Below are 16,610 nucleotides of genomic sequence, written 5' to 3'. Positions count from 1 at the left end.
TTCATATATTCTTTAAATAATTGAATAGACAGAGAAATGTCCCTGCATTTCTAGACACCTACACGTTTCATCAAAATCCCACAAAATTCCACAAAAATCCCACAAAATTCCATAAACATCCCACAAAATTCCCTAAATCTTCTCAAAACCCTACCGTATTCCAGAAACATCCCACCAGAGCTCTACAAAATTCCACAATATCAAGAAAAATCCGTCAAAATTTTTCAAGTCTCCACAAAATCCCATAAAATTCTGGAAAAAAATCCCACCAAAATGCAAAAATATTCTCAAAACCCTACCAAATTCCAGAAAAATCCCACAAAATCTCCACAAATTTCCACAAAATCTAAGAAAATACCTCAAAATCCTTCATGTCTCCAGAAAATCCCTTAAATTTCCAAAAACTCCTACAAAATCTCCACAATATCCTGCAAAATTCAAGAAAAATACACAAAATTCATTAAATGTTCTCAAAACCCCACCAAATTCAAGAAACATCCCACAATATCCCCACAAATTTCCACAAAATCAAAAAAAATACCTCAAAATTCTTCATGACTCCTCAAAATCCCACAAAATAACAGAAAATTCCGCAACAGTTCAAAAAAATCCCACAAAATTCCAGAAACATCCTACCAAATCTCCACAAAATTCCACAAAAATCTAAGAAAAATCCCTCACAATTCTTCAAGTCTCTTCAAAATCCCTCAAGATTCTATAAAAATCCCACAAAATCACCCCAATATCCTACAAAATTCAAGAAAAATCCCAAGAAATTGCAGAAAAATCCCATGCAATTCCCTAAATGTTCTCAAAACCCCACAAAATTCTAGGAACACCCCACTAAATCTCCACAAAATTCCACAAAATCTGAGAAAAATCCCACAAAATTCTTCAAGTCTCCTCAAGATCCCTCAAGATTGTACAAAAATCCCACAAAATCACTCCAATATCCTACAAAATTCAAGAAAAATCCCAAGAAATTGCAGAAAATTCCCTCACAATTCCCTAAATATTCTCAAAACCCCAGCAAATTCAAATAAAATTCCACAATATCCCCACAAATTTCCACAAAATCTAAGAAAATACCTCAAAATCCTTCATGTCCCCTCAAAATCCCACAAAATAACAGAAAATTCCGAAACAGTTCAAAAAAATCCCACAAAATTCCAGAAACATCCTACCAAATCTCCACAAAATTCCACAAAATCTAAGAAAAATCCCTCACAATTCTTCAAGTCTCTTCAAAATCCCTCAAGATTCTACAAACATCCCACAAAATCACCCCAATATCCTACAAAATTCAAGAAAAATCCCAAGAAATTGCAGAAAAATCCCATGCATTTCCCTAAATGTTCTGAAAACCCCAGCAAATTCTAGGAACACCCCACTAAATCTCCACAAAATTCCACAAAATCTAAGAAAAATCCCAAAAAATTCTTCAAGTCTCCTCAAAATCCCTCAAGATTCCAGAAAAAAATCTCACAAAATTCCCTAAATCTTCCCAAAACCCAACTAAATTCCAGAAATATCCCAACAAATCTCAACAAAATTCCAAAGAAGCTAAGAAAAATCCCTCATAATTATTCAAGTCTCCTCAAAATCCCTCAAAATTCCACAAAACTCCCACAAAATCTCCTCAATATCCAACAAAATTCAAGAAAAATCCTACGAAATTGCAGAAAAATCCCATACAATTCCCAAAATGTTCTCAAAACCCGACCAAATTCCAGAAACATCCCACGAAATCCCCACACATTTCCACAAAATCTAAGAAAATACCTCAAAATCCTTTATGTCTCCTCAAAATCTCTCAAGATTCCAGAAAACTCCCACAAAATCTCCTAAATATCCTACAAAAATTCAAGAAAAATCCCACAAAATTGCAGAAAAATCCCACACAATTCCCTAAATGTTCTCAAACCCCACCAAATTCCAGAAACATCCTACCAAATCTCCACAAAATTCCACAAAATCTAAGACAAATCCCTCACACTTCTTCAAGTCTCCCCAAAATCCCACCAAATTCCAGAAAATACTCTAACACAATTGCAGAAAGATTCTCAAAACCCCACCAAATTCCAGTAACATCCCACAATATCCCCACTAATTTCCACAAAATCAAAAAAAATACCTCAAAATCCTTCATGTCTCCTGAAAATCTCTTAAATTTCCACAAAACTCCTACAAAATCTCCCCAATAACCTGCAAAATTCAAGAAAAATCCCAGAAAATTCATTAAATGTTCTCAAAACCCCACCAAATTCCAGAAACATCCCACCATATCCACAAAATTCTACAAAATCTAAGAAAAATCCCTAACAATTCTTCAAGTCTCCTCAAAATCACACCAAGTTTCCAGAAAAAACTCCAACAAAATTGCAGAAAGCTTCTTAAAAACCTACCCAATTCCAGAAACATCCCACAAAATCCCCACACATTTCCACAAAACCAAAGAAACCTCAAAATCCTTCATGTCTCCTCAAAATCTTCCAAAATTCCACAAAACTCCCACAAAATCTCCTCAATATGCTACAAAATTCAAGAAAAATCCCACAAAATTGCAGAAAATTCCCTCACAATTCCCTAAATGTTCTCAAAACCCCAGCAAAGCTCCAGAAACATCCCACAAAATCCCCACAAATATCCACAAAATCTAAAATAATCCCTCAAAATCCTTCATGTCTCCTCAAAATGCCACAAAATACCAGAAAATTCCACAACAGTACAAAAAAATCCCACAAAATTGCAGAAACATCCCACGAAATCCCCACACATTTTTACAAAATCTAAGAAAATCCATAACCATTCTTCAAGTCTCCTCAAAATCACACCAAGTTTCCAGAAAAAACTCCAACAAAATTGCAGAAAGCTTCTTAAAAACCTACCAAATTCCAGAAATGTCCCACAAAATCCCCAAACATTTCCACAAAATCTAAGAAAATTCCTCAAAATCCTTCATGTCTCCTCAAAATCCCTCAAAATTCCACAAAACTCCCACAAAATCACCCCAATATCATTTAAAATCTAAGAAAAATCCCACCAAATTGCAGAAAAATCCCATAAAATTCCCTAAATGTTCTCAAAACCTCACCAAATTCCAGAAACATCCCAATAAACCCCCACAAATTTCCAAAAAATCTAAGAAAAATCCCCCAAAATTCTTCATGTCTCCTCAAGATCCCTCAAGATTGTACAAAAATCCCACAAAATCACCCCAATATCCTACAAAATTCAAGAAAAATCACAAGAAATTGCAGAAAATTCCCTCACAATTCCCTTAATATTCTGAAAATTCCAGCAAATTCCAATAACATTGCACAAAATCCCCACAAATTTCCACAAAATCTAAGAAAAATCCCTCACAATTCTTCAAGTCTCTTCAAAATCCCTCAAGATTCCACAAAACTCCCACAAAATCTCCTCAATATGCTACAAAATTCAAGAAAAATCCCACGAAATTGCAGAAAAATTCCATACAATTCCCTAAATGTTCTCAAAACCCCAGCAAAGCTCCAAAAACATCCAACAAAATCCCCACAAATATCCACAAAAATCTAAAATAATCCCTCAAAATCCTTCATGTCTCCTCAAAATCCCACAAAATACCAGAAAATTCCACAACAGTACAAAAAAATCCCACAAAATTGCAGAAACATCCCACGAAATCCCCACACATTTTTTCAAAATCTAAGAAAATCCATAACCATTCTTCAAGTCTCCTCAAAATCACACCAAGTTTCCAGAAAAAACTCCAACAAAATTGCAGAAAGCTTCTTAAAAACCTACCAAATTCCAGAAATATCCCACAAAATACCCAAACATTTCCACAAAATCTAAGAAAATTCCTCAAAATCCTTCATGTCTCCTCAAAATCCCTCAAAATTCCACAAAACTCCCACAAAATCACCCCAATATCCTACAAAATCTAAGAAAAATCTCACCAAATTGCAGAAAAATCCCATAAAATTCCCTAAATGTTCTCAAAACCTCACCAAATTCCAGAAACATCCCACAAAACCCCCACAAATTTCCAAAAAATCTAAGAAAAATCTCTCACAATTCTTCAAGTCTCTCCAAAATCCCTCAAGATTCCACAAAAATCCCACAAAATCACCCCAATATGCTACAAAATTCAAGAAAAATCCCACCAAATTGCAGAAAACTCCCATACAATTCCCTAAATGTTCTGAAAACCCCACCAAATTCCAGAAACATCATACAATATCCCCACAAATTTCCACAAAATATAAAAAAAAACCCCTCAAAATTCTTCATGTCTCCTCAAAATCCCACAAAATAACAGAAAATTCCACAACAGTACAAAAAAATCCCACAAAATTCCAGAAACATCCTACCAAATCTCCACAAAATTCCACAAAATCTAAGAAAAATCCCCCACAATTCTTCAAGTCTCCTCAAAATCACACCAAATTCCAGAAAATACTCCAACACAATTGCAGAAAGATTCTCAAAACCCCACCAAATTCCAATAACATTCCACAATATCCCCACAAATTTCCACAAAATCTAAGAAAATACCTCAAAATCCTTCATGTCTCTAGAAAATCCCTTAAATTTCCACAAAACTCCTACAAAATCTCAACAATATCCTGCAAAATTCAAAAACATCCCACAAAATTCATTAAAGGCTCTCAAAACCCCACCAAATTCCAAAAACATCCCACAATATCCCCACAAATTTCCACAAAATCTAAAAAATACCTCAAAACCCTTCATGACTCCTCAAAATCCCTCAAAATTCCACAAAACACCCACAAAATTTCCCCATTATACTACAAAATGCAAGAAAATTCCCACCAAATTGCAGAAAAATCCCACACAATTCCCTAAATGTTCTCAAAACCCCACCAAATTCTAGAAACATCCCACAATATCATCACAAATTTCCACAAAATCTAAGAAAAATCCCGCACAATTCTTCAAGTCGCTACAAAATACCCTAAGATTCTACAAAAATCCCACAAATCACCCCATTATGCTACAAAATTCAAGAAAAATCCCACCAAATTGCAGAAAACTCCCATACACTTCCCTAAATGTTCTGAAAACCCCACCAAATTCCAGAAACATCATACAATATCCCCACAAATTTCCACAAAATCGAAAAAAATACTTCAAAATTCTTCATGTCTCCTCAAAATCCCACAAAATAACAGAAAATTCCACAACAGTACAAAAAAATCCCTAAAAATTCCAGAAACATCCTACCAAATCTCCACAAAATCTAAGAAAAATCCCTCACAATTCTACAAGTCTCCTCAAAATCACACCGAAGTCCAGAAAAATCTAAAAAAAATCCCTACATCTTCCCAAAACCCCACCAAATTCCAGAAATATCCCACGAAATCCCCACACATTTCCACAAAATCTAAGAAAATACCTCAAAATCCTTCATGTCTCCTCAAAATCTCTCAAGATTCCACAAAACTCCCACAAAATCTCCCCAATATCCTACAAAAATTCAAGAAAAATCCCACAAAATCTCAGAAAAATCCCACACAATTCCCTAAATGTTCCCAAACCCCACCAAATTCCAGAAACATCCTACCAAATCTCCACAAAATTCCACAAAATCTAAGACAAATCCCTCACAATTCTTCAAGTCTCCCCAAAATCCCACCAAATTCCAGAAAAAACTCCAACACAATTGCAGAAAGATTCTCAAAACCCCACCAAATTCCAGAAACATCTCACAATATCCCCACTAATTTCCACAAAATCTAAGAAAACACCTCAAAATCCTTCATGTCTCCTGAAAATCCCTCAAATTTCCACAAAACTCCTACAAAATCTCAACAATATCCTGCAAAATTCAAGAAAAATCCCAGAAAATTCATTAAATGTTCTCAAAACCCCACCAAATTCCAGAAACAGCCCACAATATCCACAAAATTCCACAAAATCTAAGAAAAATCCCTAACAATTCTTCAAGTCTCCTCAAAATCACACCAAGTTCCCAGAAAAAACTCCAACAAAATTGCAGAAAGCTTCTTAAAAACCTACCCAATTCCAGAAACATCCCACAAAATCCCCACACATTTCCACAAAACCAAAGAAACCTCAACATCCTTTATGTCTCCTCAAAATCTTTCAAAATTACACAAAACTCCCACAAAATCTCCTCAATATGCTACAAAATTCAAGAAAAATCCCACCAAATGGCAGAAAAATCCCACAAAATTCCCTAAATGTTCTCAAAACCCCAGCAAAGCTCCAGAGACAACCCACAAAATCGCCACAAATTTCCACAAAATCAAAAAAAATCCCTCAAAATTCTTCATGTCTCCTCAAAATCACACAAAATAACAGAAAATTCCACAACAGTACAAAAAAATCCCACAAAATTCCAGAAACATCCCACCAAATCCCCACACATTTTTACAAAATCTAAGAAAAATCCCCCACAATTCTTCAAGTCTCCTCAAAATCCCACCAAATTCCAGAAAAAACTCCAACACAATTGCAGAAAGATTCTCAAAACCCTACCAAATTCCAGTAACATCCCACAATATCCCCACAAATTTCCACAAAATCTAAGAAAATACCTCAAAATCCTTCATGTCTCCAGAAAATCCCTTAAATTTCCACAAAACTCCTACAAAATCTCCACAATATCCTGCAAAATTCAAGAAAAATACCAAAAATTGAAGAAAAATCCCACAAAATTCATTAAATGTTCTGAAAACCCCTCCAAATTCCAGAAATATCCCACAAAATCCCCACACATTCCAAAATTTCCAAAAAATCTAAGAAAAATCCCTCACAATTATTCAAGTCTCCTCAAAATCTTTCAAGATTCCACAAAACTCCCACAAAATCTCCTCAATATCCTACAAAATTCAAGAAAAATCCCACCAAATTGCAGAAAAATCTCATACAATTCCCTAAATGATCTCAAACCCCCACCAAATTCCAGAAATACCCCACAATATCCCCACACATTTCCAGAAAATCTAAGAAAACACCTCAAAATCCTTCATGTCTTCTGAAAATCCCTTAAATTTCCACAAAACTCCTACAAAATCTCCACAATATCCTGCAAAATTCAAGAAAAATCCCACAAAATTCATTAAACGTTCTCAAAACCCCACCAAATTCCAGAAACATCCCACAATATCCCCACAAATTTCAACAAAATCTAAGAAAATACCTCAAAATCCTTCATGTCTCCTCAAAATCCCACAAAATAACAGAAAATTCCACAACAGTAAAAAAAAAAATCCCACAAAATTCCAGAAACATCCTACCAAATCTCCACAAAATTCCACAAAAATCTAAGAAAAATTCCTCACAATTCTTCGGGTCTCCTCAAAATCCCACCAAATTCCAGAAAAAAACTCCAACACAGTTGCAGAAAGATTCTCAAAACCCTACCAAATTCCAGAAATATCCCACAATATCCACACTAATTTCCACAAAATCTAAGAAAACACCTCAAAACCCTTCATGTCTCCTCAAAATCCCTCAAAATTCCACAAAACACCTACAAAATCTCAACAATATCCTGCAAAATTCAAAAACATCCCACAAAATTCGTTAAATGTTCTCAAAACCCCACCAAATTCCAGAAACATCCCACAATATCCCCACAAATTTCCACAAAATCTAAGAAAATACCTCAAAATCCTTCATGTCTCCTCAAAATCCCACAAAATAACAGAAATTTCCACAGCAATCCAAAAAAATCCCACAAAATTCCAGAAACATCCTACCAAATCTCCACAAAATTCCACAAAATCTAAGAAAAATCCCTCACAATTCTTCAAGTCGCTACAAAATCCCCCATGATTTCACAAAAATCCCACAAAATCACCCCAATATCCTACAAAATTCAAGAAAAATCCCACCAAATTGCAGAAAAATCCCATACAATTCCCTAAATGTGTTGAAAACCCCACCAAATTCCAAAAACATTCCACAATATCCCCACTAATTTCCACAAAATCTAAGAAAATACCTCAAAATCCTTCATGTCTCCAGAAAATCCCTTAAATTTCCACAAAACTCCTACAAAATCTCCACGATATCCTGCATAATTCAAGAAAAATACCACAAAATTCATTAAATGTTCTCAAACCCCCACCAAATTCCAGAAACATCCCACAATACCCCCACAAATTTCCACAAAATCTAAGAAAATACCTCAAAACCCTTCATGTCTCCAGAAAATCCCTTAAATTTCCACAAAACTCCTACAAAATCTCCACAATATCCTGCAAAATTCAAGAAAAATTCCAAAAATTGAAGAAAAATCCCACAAAATTCATTAAATGTTCTGAAAACCCCTCCAAATTCCAGAAATATCCCTCAAAATCCCCACACATTCCAAAATTTCCAAAAAATCTAAGAAAAATCCCTCACAATTATTCAAGTCTCCTCAAAATCTTTAAGATTCCACAAAACTCCCACAAAATCTCCTCAATATTCTACAAAATTCAAGAAAAATCCCAACAAATTGCAGAAAAATCTCATACAATTCCCTAAATGATCTCAAACCCCCACCAAATTCCAGAAATACCCCACAATATCCCCACACATTTCCAGAAAATCTAAGAAAACACCTCAAAATCCTTCATGTCTTCTGAAAATCCCTTAAATTTCCACAAAACTCCTACAAAATCTCCACAATATCCTGCAAAATTCAAGAAAAATCCCACAAAATTCATTAAAGGCTCTCAAAACCCCACCAAATTCCAGAAACATCCCACAATATCCCCATAAAATTTCAACAAAATCTAAGAAAATACCTCAAAATCCTTCATGTCTCCTCAAAATCCCACAAAATAACAGAAAATTCCACAACAGTAAAAAAAAAAATCCCACAAAATTCCAGAAACATCCTACCAAATCTCCACAAAATTCCACAAAAATCTAAGAAAAATTCCTCACAATTCTTCGGGTCTTCTCAAAATCCCACCAAATTCCAGAAAAAAACTCCAACAGAATTGCAGAAAGATTCTCAAAACCCTACCAAATTCCAGAAATATCCCACAATACCCCCACAAATTTCCACAAAATCTAAGAAAACACCTCAAAACCCTTCATGTCTCCAGAAAATCCCTTAAATTTCCACAAAACACCTACAAAATCTCAACAATATCCTGCAAAATTCAAAAACATCCCACAAAATTTGTTAAATGTTCTCAAAACCCCACCAAATTCCAGAAACATCCCACAATATCCCCACACATTTCCACAAAATCTAAGAAAATACCTCAAAATTCCTCATGTCTCCTCAAAATCCCACAAAATAACAGAAAATTCCACAGCAATCCAAAAAAATCCCACAAAATTCCAGAAACATCCTACCAAATCTCCACAAAATTCCACAAAATCTAAGACAAATCCCTCACAATTCTTCAAGTCTCCCCAAAATCCCACCAAATTCCAGAAAAAACTCCAACACAATTGCAGAAAGATTCTCAAAACCCCACCAAATTCCAGAAACATCTCACAATATCCCCACTAATTTCCACAAAATCTAAGAAAACACCTCAAAATCCTTCATGTCTCCTGAAAATCCCTCAAATTTCCACAAAACTCCTACAAAATCTCAACAATATCCTGCAAAATTCAAGAAAAATCCCAGAAAATTCATTAAATGTTCTCAAAACCCCACCAAATTCCAGAAACAGCCCACAATATCCACAAAATTCCACAAAATCTAAGAAAAATCCCTAACAATTCTTCAAGTCTCCTCAAAATCACACCAAGTTCCCAGAAAAAACTCCAACAAAATTGCAGAAAGCTTCTTAAAAACCTACCCAATTCCAGAAACATCCCACAAAATCCCCACACATTTCCACAAAACCAAAGAAACCTCAACATCCTTTATGTCTCCTCAAAATCTTTCAAAATTACACAAAACTCCCACAAAATCTCCTCAATATGCTACAAAATTCAAGAAAAATCCCACCAAATGGCAGAAAAATCCCACACAATTCCCTAAATGTTCTCAAAACCCCAGCAAAGCTCCAGAGACAACCCACAAAATCGCCACAAATTTCCACAAAATCAAAAAAAATCCCTCAAAATTCTTCATGTCTCCTCAAAATCACACAAAATAACAGAAAATTCCACAACAGTACAAAAAAATCCCACAAAATTCCAGAAACATCCCACCAAATCCCCACACATTTTTACAAAATCTAAGAAAAATCCCCCACAATTCTTCAAGTCTCCTCAAAATCCCACCAAATTCCAGAAAAAACTCCAACACAATTGCAGAAAGATTCTCAAAACCCTACCAAATTCCAGTAACATCCCACAATATCCCCACAAATTTCCACAAAATCTAAGAAAATACCTCAAAATCCATCATGTCTCCAGAAAATCCCTTAAATTTCCACAAAACTCCTACAAAATCTCCACAATATCCTGCAAAATTCAAGAAAAATCCCACAAAATTCATTAAACGTTCTCAAAACCCCACCAAATTCCAGAAACATCCCACAATATCCCCACAAATTTCAACAAAATCTAAGAAAATACCTCAAAATCCTTCATGTCTCCTCAAAATCCCACAAAATAACAGAAAATTCCACAACAGTAAAAAAAAAAATCCCACAAAATTCCAGAAACATCCTACCAAATCTCCACAAAATTCCACAAAAATCTAAGAAAAATTCCTCACAATTCTTCGGGTCTCCTCAAAATCCCACCAAATTCCAGAAAAAAACTCCAACACAGTTGCAGAATGATTCTCAAAACCCTACCAAATTCCAGAAATATCCCACAATATCCACACTAATTTCCACAAAATCTAAGAAAACACCTCAAAACCCTTCATGTCTCCTCAAAATCCCTCAAAATTCCACAAAACACCTACAAAATCTCAACAATATCCTGCAAAATTCAAAAACATCCCACAAAATTCGTTAAATGTTCTCAAAACCCCACCAAATTCCAGAAACATCCCACAATATCCCCACACATTTCCACAAAATCTAAGAAAATACCTCAAAATCCTTCATGTCTCCTCAAAATCCCACAAAATAACAGAAAATTCCACAGCAATCCAAAAAAATCCCACAAAATTCCAGAAACATCCTACCAAATCTCCACAAAATTCCACAAAATCTAAGAAAAATCCCTCACAATTCTTCAAGTCGCTACAAAATCCCCCATGATTTCACAAAAATCCCACAAAATCACCCCAATATCCTACAAAATTCAAGAAAAATCCCACCAAATTGCAGAAAAATCCCATACAATTCCCTAAATGTGTTGAAAACCCCACCAAATTCCAAAAACATTCCACAATATCCCCACTAATTTCCACAAAATCTAAGAAAATACCTCAAAATCCTTCATGTCTCCAGAAAATCCCTTAAATTTCCACAAAACTCCCACAAAATCTCCACGATATCCTGCATAATTCAAGAAAAATACCACAAAATTCATTAAATGTTCTCAAACCCCCACCAAATTCCAGAAACATCCCACAATACCCCCACAAATTTCCACAAAATCTAAGAAAATACCTCAAAACCCTTCATGTCTCCAGAAAATCCCTTAAATTTCCACAAAACTCCTACAAAATCTCAACAATATCCTGCAAAATTCAAGAAAAATTCCAAAAATTGAAGAAAAATCCCACAAAATTCATTAAATGTTCTGAAAACCCCTCCAAATTCCAGAAATATCCCTCAAAATCCCCACACATTCCAAAATTTCCAAAAAATCTAAGAAAAATCCCTCACAATTATTCAAGTCTCCTCAAAATCTTTCAAGATTCCACAAAACTCCCACAAAATCTCCTCAATATCCTACAAAATTCAAGAAAAATCCCAACAAATTGCAGAAAAATCTCATACAATTCCCTAAATGATCTCAAACCCCCACCAAATTCCAGAAATACCCCACAATATCCCCACACATTTCCAGAAAATCTAAGAAAACACCTCAAAATCCTTCATGTCTTCTGAAAATCCCTTAAATTTCCACAAAACTCCGACAAAATCTCCACAATATCCTGCAAAATTCAAGAAAAATCCCACAAAATTCATTAAAGGCTCTCAAACCCCCACCAAATTCCAGAAACATCCCACAATATCCCCACAAATTTCCACAAAATCTAAGAAAATACCTCAAAATCCTTCATGTCTCCTCAAAATCCCACAAAATAACAGAAAATTCCACAACAGTAAAAAAAAAAATCCCACAAAATTCCAGAAACATCCTACCAAATCTCCACAAAATTCCACAAAAATCTAAGAAAAATTCCTCACAATTCTTCGGGTCTCCTCAAAATCCCACCAAATTCCAGAAAAAAACTCCAACACAATTGCAGAAAGATTCTCAAAACCCTACCAAATTCCAGAAATATCCCACAATACCCCCACAAATTTCCACAAAATCTAAGAAAACACCTCAAAACCCTTCATGTCTCCAGAAAATCCCTTAAATTTCCACAAAACTCCTACAAAATCTCCACAATATCCTGCAAAATTCAAGAAAAATACCACAAAATTCATTAAATGTTCTCAAACCCCCACCAAATTCCAGAAACATCCTACAATACCCCCACAAATTTCCACAAAATCTAAGAAAATACCTCAAAACCCTTCATGTCTCCTCAAAATCCCTCAAAATTCCACAAAACTCCCACAAAATCTCCCCAATATACTACAAAATGCAAGAAAATTCCCACCAAATTGCAGAAAAATCCCATACAATTCCCTAAATGTTCTCAAACCCCCACCAAATTCCAGAAACATCCCACAATATCCCCACACATTTCCACAAAATCTAAGAAAATACCTCAAAATCCTTCATGTCTCCTCAAAATCCCACAAAATAACAGAAAATTCTACAACAGTACAAAAAAATCCCAAAAAAATCCAAAAACATCCTACCAAATCTCAACAAAATTCCACAAAAATCTAAGAAAAATCCCCTACAATTCTTCAAGTCACTTCAAAATCCCTCAAGATTCTACAAACATCCCACAAAATCACTCCAATATCCTACAAAATTCAAGAAAAATCCCAAGAAATTGCAGAAAAATCCCATACAATTCCCTAAATGTTTTGAAAACCCCACCAAATTCTAAAAACATTCCACAATATCCCCCCTAATTTCCACAAAATATAAAAAAAATACCTCATAACCCTTCATGTCTCCTCAAAATCCCTCAATGTTCCACAAAACTCCCATGAAATCACCCCAATATCCTACAAAAATTTAAGAAAATTCCCTAAAAATGCCGGAAATATCCCACAAAATTCATTAAATATTCTCAAAACCCTACCAAATTCCAGAAACATCTTACAAAATCCCCACATATTTCCACAAAATCTAAGAAAATTCCTCAAAATCTTTCATGTCTCCTGAAAATCCCTTAAATTTCCACAAAACTCCTACAAAATCTCCACAATATCCAGCAAAATTCAAAAACATCCTACAAAATTCATTAAATGTTCTCAAAACCCCACCAAATTCCAGAAACATCCTACAATATCCCCACACATTTCCACAAAATCTAAAAAATACATCAAAATTCTTCACGTCTCCTCAAAATCCCACAAAATACCAGAAAATTCCCCAACAGTACAAAAAAATCTCACAAAATTCCAGAAACATCCTACGAAATCTCCACAAATCTCCACAAAATCTAAGAAAAATCCCTCACAATTCTTCAAGTCCCCTCAAAATCACACCGAATTCCAGAAAAAAATCTAAAAAAAATCCCTACATCTTCCCAAAACCCTGCCAAATTCCAGAAATATCCCACAAAATCCCACAAATTTCCACAAAATTTCAGAAAAATCCCTCACAATTCTTCATGTCACCTCAAAATCTTTCAAGATTCCACAGAACTGCCACAAAATCTCCTCAATATGCTACAAAATTCAAGAAAAATCCCACAAAATGGCAGAAAAATCCCACACAATTCCTTAAATGTTCTCAAAACCCCACCAAATCTCCAGAAACATCGCACAAAATGCCCACAAATTTCCACAAAATCTAAGAAAAATCTCTCACAATTTTTCAATGCTAAAATCCCACAAAATACCAGAAAATTCCACAACAGTGGAAAAAAATCCCAGAAAACTCCCAAAATATCCCACCAAATCCCCACAAATTTCCACAAAATTTCAGAAAAATCCCTCACAATTCTTCAAGTCGCTACAAAATCCCCCAAGATTCTACAAAAATCCCACAAATCACCCCAATATCCTACAAAATTCAAGAAGAATCCCACCAAATTGCAGAAAAATCCCATACAATTCCCTAAATGTTCTCAAACCCCTACCAAATTCCAGAAACATCCCACAATATCCCCACACATTTCCACAAAATCTAAAAAAATACCTCAAAATACTTCATGTCTCCTCAAAATCCCTCAAAATTCCAAAAAACTCCCACAAAATCTCCCTAATATCATACAAAATTCAAGAGAAATATGACAAAATTGCAGAAAAATCCCACAAAATTCATTAAATGTTCTCAAAACCCCACCAAATTCCAGAAACAATCCACGAAACCCCTACAAATTTCCACACAATCTAAGAAAACACCTCCTTCATGTCTCCTCAAAATCCCACAAAATAATAGAAAATTCCACAACAGTACAAAAAAATCCCACCAAATTCCAGAAAGATCCCACCAAATTGCCACAAATTTCCACAAAATTTCAGAAAAATCCCACAAAACTCTTCAAGTCTCCTCAAAATCCCTCAAGATTCCAGAAAAAAATCTCACAAAATTCCCTGAATCTTTCCAAAACCATGCCAAATTCCAGAAACATCCCACCAAATCTCAAAAAAATTCCAAAGCAGCTAGGAAAACTCCCTCAAAATTCTTCAAGTCTCCACAAAAACCCTCAGAATTCAAGGAAAATCCCACAAAATTGCAGCAATCTACTCAAAAGCCCAACAAATTCCTGCAACATCCCACAATATCTAAACAAATTTCCACAAAATCTTAGAAAATACCTCAAAATTCTTCATGACTCTGCAAAAGCCCACAAAATTCCACAAATCTCTGAGAAAATCTCATCAATAACCTACAAAATTCAAGGAAAATCCCACCAAATTGCTGAAAAATCCCACACAATTCTCTAAATGTTCTCAAAAACCCACCAAATTCCACAAATATCCCACAAAATCTAAACAAATTACCACAAAATCGAAGAAAATACCTCAAAATTCTTCAAGTCTCCTCAAAATCCCTCAAGATTCCAGAATTATCCCACAAAATTATTTAAACTTTTGCAAAATCCCATAAAACTCAAAAAAAATCCCATGAAATTGCAAAAAATTAAAAAAAAATCCCTCAATCTTCTTAAACCCCCAACAAATTCCAGAAACATCCCACAAAATATCCTCAAATTTCCACTAAATTCCACAAAAATCCCACAAAATTCCTGAAACATCCCACCAAATTCCAGAAAACCCCACAAAATTATTTAATCTACATTTGTCTTGGCAATTGTAGATCCCGGCTGCTCTTGCCCCTCTTCTGCTTGCCACCTGAATTTTAGCAGTACAGCTGCAATTACCTCTTTCAATCAGTGCTACCCACTGTGCTTTTGTCACGGGGAACTCAGGATTTTTGTTTCAGGCATCATGTAGAGATCAAAATGCTCCCAAGTCCCTGAGCACTAAGTCGAGGGGAATTAAAGCCACACAGGTCACATTTGCAGTGCTCAAACACAGCCCTGTTGCTGCTGCTGCTGCTGCTGAAATAGAATCAACTGACAGAGGCCATCACAGAAATTGCCTCTGCAGTGGCAAATAAAATGAAAAAATCCACCAGGAGAAAGAAAAACCAGAACTTCCCAACTCGCTTCATTGTTTCTTCTGAGCAGCAGCAGAAGAAAAAGGAACAGGGCACCTTTCAGGCAGCTCCACAAGGTCAGGGTTCCCATTTCCTGGGGAATCTGAGATGCAATTGGCCTTGTTAAAAGGATAAAAGCAAAGGGAATGAATTGGGAATTATTAGGAAAAAATGACCCTTCTTACACACAAAGTTCACCAAGTCATTCCCTGCATTTCTCCTTTTCACATTCTTTCTCTCATCCACTGACAGGTCCAGCTTATCATGTTCTGCTGCTTATCATCAACTGATTGTGCTCTTGATTTCTCCCACTGCAAGAGATGTAGAATCATCTAAACTGAACACAGAAACAAACTCCCTCTGTCAGCCCATCTTCATGTTCCAGATCACTTTCCAGATGTCCATGGGGCTGTTGGAATGATGAGCTCTCCACTGCTGGCTGCAGGCTCTGGAGATTCTTTCTCCACATTCAGCCAGGCTTGTATTCCCCAACAATTCCTGGCAGCCCATCATGTTTTCTTTGGGTAGAAGAGGAACAATGAAAACCTCACCAATGGCACAACTCCCCTGTGCACAAGGAAAAGAAAGAACAAGTTGTCAAGTTCTTCAAATATTTGTCCTGCTTTGCTGCAAGAGTTGTGCTGCACTCACAGTGTGGGAAGCCAAGAGAAGCTGCAGCTGGGGGCACATCTTGTGACAGGAGCTGCGCCTTGTTCTCCAGGACAGGTTTTTGGAAAGAACAGACGGGGAGAAGATTCTGGGAAAACTGAAACAGCTTTTTTAATAAATGAAAATAAAATCCA

At 35.5% G+C, this 16,610-nt stretch overlaps 1 protein-coding gene across 1 annotated transcript in view; it reads left to right on the top strand.

Moving 5' to 3' along the window:
- The window catches only part of LOC111922155 (uncharacterized), a 130,503-nt gene that overhangs the window by 16,302 nt on the left and 97,591 nt on the right, over positions 1-16,610 (top strand). The window lies entirely within an intron of this gene.

This window comes from Cyanistes caeruleus, unplaced genomic scaffold, assembly GCF_971803275.1.
Source record: "Cyanistes caeruleus unplaced genomic scaffold, bCyaCae1.hap1.1 HAP1_SCAFFOLD_65, whole genome shotgun sequence".
In the NCBI taxonomy this organism is placed as follows: domain Eukaryota; kingdom Metazoa; phylum Chordata; class Aves; order Passeriformes; family Paridae; genus Cyanistes; species Cyanistes caeruleus.
This window is presented reverse-complemented; position numbering and strand designations above follow the sequence as displayed.